The sequence below is a fragment of the Thamnophis sirtalis genome, unplaced genomic scaffold (assembly GCF_051295495.1).
Source record: "Thamnophis sirtalis isolate CommonGarterSnake01/CBP01778 unplaced genomic scaffold, rThaSir2_p1.2 scaffold_11, whole genome shotgun sequence".
Lineage (NCBI taxonomy): Eukaryota > Metazoa > Chordata > Lepidosauria > Squamata > Natricidae > Thamnophis > Thamnophis sirtalis.
In genome coordinates this window covers 61,709,963-61,719,776 of record NW_028261391.1, presented here as the reverse complement: position 1 = coordinate 61,719,776, position 9,814 = coordinate 61,709,963, and positions in this window count along the sequence as shown.

The following is a 9,814-nucleotide window of genomic DNA, read 5'->3' as shown; positions in this document are numbered from 1 at the left end:
TATCCCCAGGCCTGCTGGGAGAGCCAGGTCTTAAGGGCCGTGCGGAAGGTCTGGATGGTGGTGAGGGTACGAATCTCAATGGGGAGATCGTTCCACAGGGTCGGAGCTGCAACAGAAAAGGCTCTCCTTCGTGTAGTCGCCAGTCGACATTGACTGGCAGATGGGATCCGGAGGAGGCCCAATCTGTGCGATCTAATCGGTCGAAGGGAGGTAATCGGCAGAAGGCGGTCTCTCAAGTATTGCGCCACCAACAGTCTTGCTGCCGTTATTAGGTGCAGAATCAAGTTAGTCTCTACCACTGTAAAGTCAGTACATATACCTAGTAAGAATAACTGAGGAATTTCTTGTAGCTCTGCTTGGAAAGTTATTATCTGTAGATCTGAAGCATCTCTCAACCTGTCCCAAGAAATCATGGACTCTGCTAGACTTCATTTTACAAAGAGTTCCTCAAACTGAAAATAGTCCTGGGAACTCTCCAAAGTTAATTACCAATTAAGTAAGACAAAAATGAATAGTGAGTTGTTACATCATGATAATGCTGAAAGAATGGAAAGAGAGACAAGGTTGAAGAAATGGAGAATTTAAGGGGAGGAAAGAACATTGGAAGATTGAAAGACCAAATTACATAATGCAACTCTTCTGTTAATGAAGTTAACCAAGCAGTACTATTTTCAAAGGAGAAAAAAAAATACAATCCTTGCAGCAATATTTATAATAAAAAAATGAGGTGCTACAGAAATAAAGCTTGGGAATGTGTAATCTTTCACCATATGCCTAACCTTACCCAAGGAAACCCAAGCAAGTTGCTTCCTTCAAGACATCAAAATAAGATTTGCAAGGGTTTGTTTTGCTTTCAGAAAGTTTAACTGTACTAGATATAACCAAGAAGTGTTGTTTACAGTTTGTAACAGAGGTGGGTTCCTACCAGTTTGCACCTATTCGGTAGAACCGGTTCGTCAAATCTACCGAACCGGTTAGAAGAGGTCCCACTAGTGGACCCAGAAAGCAGGCCACACCTACAGAAGAGATTCCAAAAATTTTTTGAAACCCACCACTGGTCCTTGGATATGATTATTCTACACTATCATGCTCATATTTATAAAACTCAGTGCCTCTGTGAAAGGTAAGGATGACTACTGCGTTTGTGGTGCAATCAGAAAATTGCGTGTGTTGAAGTTGTTTTAACGCAAACCAAAGATGCCTTTCAAAAACAAGTTTACATCATATTCTAATGCATGCCAGTGCTGTGTGTGAGGTAATTTAAGGTGGTTCTGACAAGTGTCATCGGCATCTTCATATCCGGTCACATGGGCGGCAAGCCACTCCCACAAAGGAGGCCACACCCACAGAGTAGGTTCGAACAATTTTTGAAACCCACCACTGGTTTGTAAGAAGGCCTGAAAATGCCACAAATGAAAAAGAAAATGGTCAAACTGTTTGCCTTTGGTGCATAGGAACTGCTACGATGCAAATTTCTAACTTATGAACTGTGGAAAAGATATTTATAAATTTATTGTTTGACTCATATCTCAGATATAGACCGGACCTGTTCTGTGTCTGACATGTTATAGAAGGTGTCTCTTGCTGTTTACTTTAAGGACCTCTGTAAAATATTCCATGTAATATTGGAATTTGACCTCCCAATTGCATTGCATCTGTCAATTTTTCAAATGCATTTTTCAGTTTTTCTGCAATAGCAATAGCAATAGCAGTTAGACTTATATACCGCTTCATAGGGCTTTCAGCCCTCTCTAAGCGGTTTACAGAGTCAGCATATCGCCCCCAACAACAATCCGGGTCCTCATTTTACCCACCTCGGAAGGATGGAAGGCTGAGTCAACCCTGAGCCGGTGAGATTTGAACAGCCGAACTGCAGAACTGCAGTCAGCTGAAGTAGCCTGCAGTGCTGCATTTAACCACTGCGCCACCTCTGGTTGAATAATGAGGCGTCATTATCCTTATGTGTACCTGTGCTTGTTTTAGTCCTCTGGGTAACAGAGTGTGAATGAAGACAGAGGGAAATCAAGAACAGTTATTTAGTAAAGCTGTTTCTGCTACACTGAAATCCATCCTTCCTTCCTTCCTTCCTTCCTTCCTTCCTTCCTTCCTTCCTTCCTTCCTTCCTTCCTCCCTTTTTCTATGTACATACAATGCATGCATAATCAAATCAAGAATAATAAAGACATCCCAAGTTACTATTAGAGAAGGACATCGGATGAACATTCTTTTCATGTGGCTGCAGGAAGGAAGAATAAAGACCCCATGGAAAAAAAAATCTGCCTGCAATTGTTGCTAAAAGAATTTGTTGAAAGCCACAATGCATTTTGGAAGGCAATTGGATCATATTTCAGCCTTGGAGTTTTGACATGTGTTCTGACAGCTTGCGGCAGATACGCCAAGAGCTTGTTCTATAAATCACATTTTGAGAAAAGGAGGTAGCAGCAGTGGTGGCAGCTGGTGGCTCTTTTTCTTGGCCATTTCTCTTGGATGGGGGGCAGCCACTTAACCTGGCATCAGTAGAAGTTAAGGAGAAACCATGTAGCTCGTGAAAATTCCAGCTCTTCTCCTCCTTGTTAACCAAGGCTCAGTGCATGTGAAGACCTCCTTAAAAAATAAAAAAGAATTCCCGTGGTACTATGCGCGATGCAAATATGGGGATTTAATGGAATGCTGTTTTCATTTAGTGTTCTGGCAGCATTTTTAATATATATATTTTTGCCTCCCAGATCAGACCTCTCCGTGGGGATGGAAATAGCACCAGTTTAAAAGAGGAGGAAAGCAAAGATGATGAAAACATTAGTCTTATCATCTCATCTGCTTTTCGCTGCAAGCACTTTGACAGATACGAGAGGAATAATATATTCACTGGTATTTCTTTTTATGACTAGCAATTTTGTGCCTGTCCAATGGGAGAGCTTTTAAGATATTTCTATTGTTCTCTGGAAGGCTAGTTGCATTACAAAGTTATAGGTAAGAGGAGGGATTGCTCTTTCTGGGGGCTCCAGCTTATCATTAAAACTTTTCTAAGATGGGACAGATTTGGTTTTCAACCATAGATTGCACTCAAACAAATTGCTGGAGAGATAACAGGAGCACACAATAAGATTGGTTTTACTAGAATGGTTATTACAATAAAGGAGAATATTTGTAGCTCAGGAAGGCTTCTTATTTATTTATTATTTATTAATTAGACTTATATACCGCTTCATAGGGCTTTCAGCCCTCTCTAAGCGGTTTACAGATTTTTTTAGCAAATTGAGTCAGCAACTTGCCCCCACAGTCCGGGTTCTCATTTCACCCACCTCGGAAGGATGGAAGGCTGAGTCGACCTTGTGCCGGTGAGATTTGAACCGCTGAACTGCAGATCACAGTCAGTTAAAGTGGCCTGCAGTACTGCACCCTAACCACTGCGCCACCTCGGCTCTTCTTGGTGCTCTCTAAGCTTGGTTGTTTTCTTGCAGGGATGTTTCATAACTCTAACTAGATAACATCAGCAGTGCTAAGAAGAGAAGGGGATTTGTGGAGTGGAAAAGGAGAAAGGGAGAAGAAGGGAGGGAGAGGAGGAGGAGGAGTGCGGGCTCCTTGGTGCTCTCTGAGCTTGGTTGTTCTTGATTATTCAAACTAGGCAACGCCATCAGCAATCCCTGATGATGTTACCTAGTTTGGGTAAGGAAATATCTGCAAGAAAATAACCAAGTTCAGAGAGCACCAAGGACTCCTCATGTTTATAACTGTCTGGCCAAATTTTGAACAAACGTCTGGATGAATTATCCCCCTGTGTTGCATATGAGTGAAGGGAAGAATAGACCATCTTATCAAGTATCCTTCCACTGAAAGTTTTATTCAGTCACAACAGCAAGTTGAAAAATAGGCTCCCCCCCCCCTGACTTGCTCACTCAAAGATATTTTCCACCTCCTAATCCAGGATAGATCAATATGTGTTAGTTTAAATAATTAAATAAATGTGTCTTTATAAAAAGTAATAAAATTAATATGTGTGAGATTAGATGTGATTTAAGACAGATTTATGATTGCCACCAAAGCCATGAAACTTTGAGGGTTTCAGACAGGGTAATTTCATCATTATGCTAGCTGGCCCAAGATCCAAGATTGTGGGCTTTTCATATTATCTCTATTTTGTTAGGTAATAAGATTGGTCACATGTTGTATATGACAGCTGAACAAAGAGATGGAGTTTCTATAGATTGTATTGTTTTATTAGCTCCCTTTACACTTGAGCTGTCAAAGAAAGAACGAAAGAAAGAAAGAAAGAAAGAATGAAAGGACAAAAGAAATTTAGTTATGTATTGCACAAATGGGAAATTGAGTTAGAGAGTTTAGAGTAATTTATTTATATGCCGCCCTTTTCCCTGGGAGGACTCAGGGCGGCTTACAACTCGAAAAAGGAGGGAAACAAACAATTGACACATAAGACAATACATCATTAAAAGCACGACATTCATACTATTCGGGTGGGTTACAGTCTTTAATCCCAGGCCTGACGGGATAGCCAGTTTTTAAGGGCTGTGCGGAAGGTCTGGAGGGTGGTGAGGGTACGAATCTCCATGGGGAGATCGTTCCATAGGGTCGGAGCTGCCACCGAGAAGGCTCTCCTCCGCGTAGTTGCCAGTCGACATTGACCGGCAGATGGGACTCGGAGGAGGCCTAATCTATGGGATCTAATTGGTCGGGTGGAGGTAATTGGCAGTAGGCGGTCTCTCAAGTACCCAGATCCACTACCATGAAGGGCTTTGAAGGTGGTAAGTAGCACCTTGAAGCGTACCCGGAGATCGACCGGAAGCCAGTGCAGCTCGCGGAGGATAGGTGTTATGTGGGTGAAGCGAGGTGCACCCACAATCGCTCACGCGGCCGCATTCTGGACTAGCTGAAGTCGCAGGATACTCTTCAAGGGCAGCCCCATGTAGAGCACATTGCAGTACTCCAGCCTAGAGGTCACAAGGGCACAAGAGTTGCTATTATTGATTACTTTAAAAATGCTTAATGAGAATCCTATGCAGCTAGGGAACACTAAAGCAGTACGTCAAGGAGGAGGAGGAAGAGGAAAAAGTACATATCAATGTAGTATGTACTTTTTCCTCTTCCTCCCCCCCTCCTTCTCCTCCTTAACATAATGTTATAGTTATCACAATTGATGATAGTAAGACACTGTTAAAGCCATGACTCATAGCATGGATAATTACCCAAGGGGATAACTTTTGCATGTCCTGGGAGTAATTGCAAAATAATTTGCAATTGTTTGTGAATCAAGGATCCAGTTTTGGACTTCTGCTGCTGATAATCCTTGTGTAAAACAACGAACTCTGGGTTTTTTGAGTCCGTAATTGCATTATTTGAGATGGAAAAATGGGTGTTTGGGTCACTATTGCAATTGGGAACCACTGAGTTAAATCATTAAAAGCATGTAAAACCACATAACAATCCAAACATTGGAATAAAGGGTGTCTGAGCTCCGGTTTGCTGATTGCTTTGCCATAAACTTCTGCCATTGAAAGGATTCCCTTTGGGGAAGAATCTTGGATCCCTTAAAATTAAATGAGTAGCAATTTATCGGATTATAGAAGTATGATGTGTATGGGCTCTCTCTACCTTCAAGGCATGCAGTGAGTTAACTTTGCCTTGTGATACCATTTTCTGAGTTACAAGTCTGTGCCTCTACCTCTCTGTATGAATGCCACCCACACAAAAGGGGAACGATGACAAGCCACAACTTGTAGAAGGTAGTCTAAGACACACCTATACAATCACTGCTTTGCTACTCTAACAAACTCTCATGTTCCTGAAGTCTCTGCATGAACCGAATGAACTAATAGAGGCCAGGTACTATTGATGTTTCATTCCTTTTCAAATTGTACTTGTATGGTTTTCTTTCTTTCTTCTTTTTACTGTTGGATAGATGGGAATCCTGGGAGGGCATTTTAATCAATGAATTCTCTCTGTGTTCTTTGAATGGACTGAATGGAAAAAGGACTCACGTGTTTATCAGCAACAACACGGCTACTGGCAATGGTTGGACTGGCTGATGCCTCTCTCTTTGGGCTTGGTTATTTTCAAGGCAAAATACTGCTACATTTTGTTTTGTGCTTAATTTTATTTCCAAGGATGTGGGCAGTGCAAAGATCATGTGAATTTCTTACTAAGCTGTTGCTTGGATAAGACACAGAGGAAAGATAGATAGATAGATGTCTGTAGCTGACAGAGCACTTTAGATGTGAAACTATAAACAAAAGCATCGCCTAATTTTCATCTTAGCTTGCTTTGTGCTTGGATTTAAAAATGTCCCTTCTGTAAAATGATTTTTTGTGTGTGTCTGTGTATGGGAACAAACAGTGAGGGGTATCACTACAAGAAATCAAATATAATTGAAAAGATCTGTACAATGAAACAAGGCACAGATAGATAGTGGCAAACATTCACTCTCTGTCAGTTAAAAAGCAAAGTCATGTTGTTTATAATATTTAGGTGGAAACATCGTCAATAGGCATGCAACAACAAGAAGATACATCTGATTGCAAATGCAAATACACGTACTTATTTGTAGGTGCAAACAGATTTATTTTTCAACTCCATTCTTTGCCATTGAATTAGATAGTTCAGCATTAACTATGGTACCAAGAAATTGCTTTGGGTAAGATAAATAAGCATCCATGCACGTTGTTATGACCATGGGTTTTCTGGTATATAGATTTTCACAGAGCTCTTTATTTGTTATGTCCAGCTCATTGGTGGGTTCTGGGTGGTATGGCCCAGTAAGGACGTACCGGTGGCAGCTGAGAGCAGTGGTCACCCTACCGGAATTGTGTTTCGATGGGCTCACCTGCCCGCCCAGGTTCGTTACCTCTATTTGAGGGAAATGGGCCACTTGTATACAGCACCTGCGCGACCTCACTGAGCAGCTGGAGCATTGCATCGGGGTGGTGTGCGCATGTGTGTGCAGCGTGTGTGCCCGTGGTGGATGCCCGGCCCCATCGCACTGTACCGGTTGCGACGGGATCCGGAACTCACTACCAGTCTAGCTTAATTGTTAGCATTTTTGGTTAGCAGAGCTTGGGAATATCGTTATCAGAGTTCTGCGACATATTCAAGTGGACTACTATAATAAATGTGAAGCAGTGTAAATGTAATCTATGTCATTCATACTCTGGTTTAATCTAGGGCTGATCATGTAATGAGAGGGATTGGGGAGCCCTTTTAAAGTTAAATCAAAGTTGACATCCTAATAAAGTCACCAGCGTGTCTTCGTTAGCCCTTTCTGAAAAGAGTTTAAATGGTGTTGTTTAATGTTTCTCTTTAAAACCTTGTGGATTAGCAGATTTAAGATTAGCCCTTCAAGGAATACCTGCTTTTGTATCTACATGCCTCCCTTATCTTTTCCCCCTAGAGCAGTGTTTCTCAACCTTGGCAACTTGAAGATGTCCGGATTTCAACTCCCAGAATTCCCCAGCCAGCATTCGCTGGCTGGGGAATTCTGGGAGTTGAAATCCGGACATCTTCAAGTTGCCAAGGTTGAGAAACACTGCCCTAGAGACTTTCTTCCAAGTATCCTTGCAAGTTGATATAAAATACACATAACTGCCTGGAGAAAGACAAGCTTTTCATCTGCAGAATCCTGACCACAAGACACCAATGGCACCAAGAGTCTTTCAACACTTTTTATCCTCCTACTACACCAGTTTATGTAATGCTCTAACATGCTTTTATTTATTTTATTTATTTATCAAATTTAGGTACCGCCCATCTCTCTGATGCTAGCCTCAGATATGTTCAGGACTGTACAGTTAATCCAGTTCTATAAACTGAAAATGTAAATGAACAAATAGTTCATGAAACTGCTGTTGTGTTATCTTCCATCTAGTTGCAACCTGAACATGGAAAGGCACCAAAGTTGTGCTAACTTTCTGCTTGCATATCTTTATTTTTGTAACTGCAGCATGGTACTGAAAGTGTGCAGTTCCTGCCTTGAAATATTTTATGAATTTGAACTGAAGAGTGGATTCTAAGTGGAAGAAATACATACCGTCAAGGTAGTCCTCTACTTACAACAGTTCATTTAGAGACTGTTTGCAGTTACAATGGCACAGAAAAAAGGGACTTATGACCATTTCTCACACCGCCGTTATAGTATCTTCTTGGTCACGTAATTTTGAATGCTTGGCAACTGTTTCGTATTTATGACAATCAGTGTCCTGGGGTCATGTTTCGAGTTTCGAGTTTTATTTCATTTGTATGCCGCCCTTTTCCCTAAGGGGACTCAGGGCGGCTCACAACTCAAAGAAGGGAAAGGGGGATACAGACAGTTTAACAACAACACAAAACAATACATAGTTAAAAAACGCAACAATCATACCATTCGAAAGGGGGCGACGAATCTTTAGCCCCAGGCCTGTCGGAACAGCCAGGTTTTAAGGGCTGTGCGGAAGGCCTGGAGGGTGGTGAGGGTACGAATCTCCATGGGGAGTTCGTTCCAGAGGGTCGGAGCAGCCACAGAGAAGGCTCTCCTCCGGGTAGTCGCCAGTCGACACTGGCCGGCGGATGGAATTCGGAGGAGGCCTAGTCTGTGGGATCTGATTGGTCTAGTGGAGGTAATTGGCAGCAGGAGGTCTCTCAAGTACCCAGGTCCAATACCATGAAGGGCTTTATAAGTGACGACTAGCGCCTTGAAGCGTATCCGGACACCAATAGGCAGCCAGTGCAGCTCGCGGAGGATAGGTGTTACGTGGGTGAACCGAGGTGCACCCATAATCGCTCGCGCGGCTGCATTCTGGACAAGCTGAAGTCGCCGAATACTCTTCAAGGGCTGCCCCATGTAGAGCACGTTGCAGTAGTCCAGTCTGGAGGTCACAAGGGCGCGAGTGACAGTTGTGATCACCTATTGTAAACTTCTGACAAGCAAAGTTAACAAGGAAGCCAGATTCAACAACTCTGTTGCTAACTTAACAATTGCAGTGATTTGCTTAAAAATGTGGCAAGAAAATGAGGCAAACCCACTTAATTAATGTTTCACTTAGCAACATAAATTTTGGGCTCAATTGTGGTCATAAATCAAGGACCATCTGAGGCTATAACTAATAATAGGGAAACCTATCTTCTTGCTGTCTCTCTTCAGTGCATTCCTTCTTCCACAGGAATTTGCCATCTGATTTTCATAAGCATCTGTCCAATGCAATTCTAGATAAATTATTGAGAAGACCATAATGTCTGGTATGATTTTCCGTATATGGTCAAGAAGGAAGCAAATGAGCCATGTGCAGAGAAGGTCTCTTAGATCAATTTCACCCAAGGAGAATGTAATGAGCAAAAGAAAAAAAGTATATATTTATTTATTTATTGAATGCATATAGTCACCAATCTCAAGTTTGCGACTTTAGGCCATTTACCATACATACATAGATGATATCATTCAAGAAAAGGCAAGACCCTTATTTGAGATCTTGTGTGCTGCATGGGGAGGGTAGGGTAGTCCATCTGTGATCTATGGACTTGAGATTGTCCATCTTTGACATGATATCTTTGAAACATCTGTTCAGAGAGTTCAGGAAATCAAAGGTTGCTTGTTTATGGTGGTTCCACCACAAAACCGCATTTGACTAAAGGGCGCTCGACGAAACTGTGTAGCTGACGTCATCACAGCGCGACAACAGCGTGGAGAAAAAAGCACGCTGTAAACGCTAAACCTAAAATTAACCCCTAAACCTAAACCTAACCCCCCTAAACCTAATCCTAAATCTAACCCTAAACCTAACCCTTAACCTAACCCTTAAACTAACCCTAAACCTAACCCTTAACCTAACGCTAA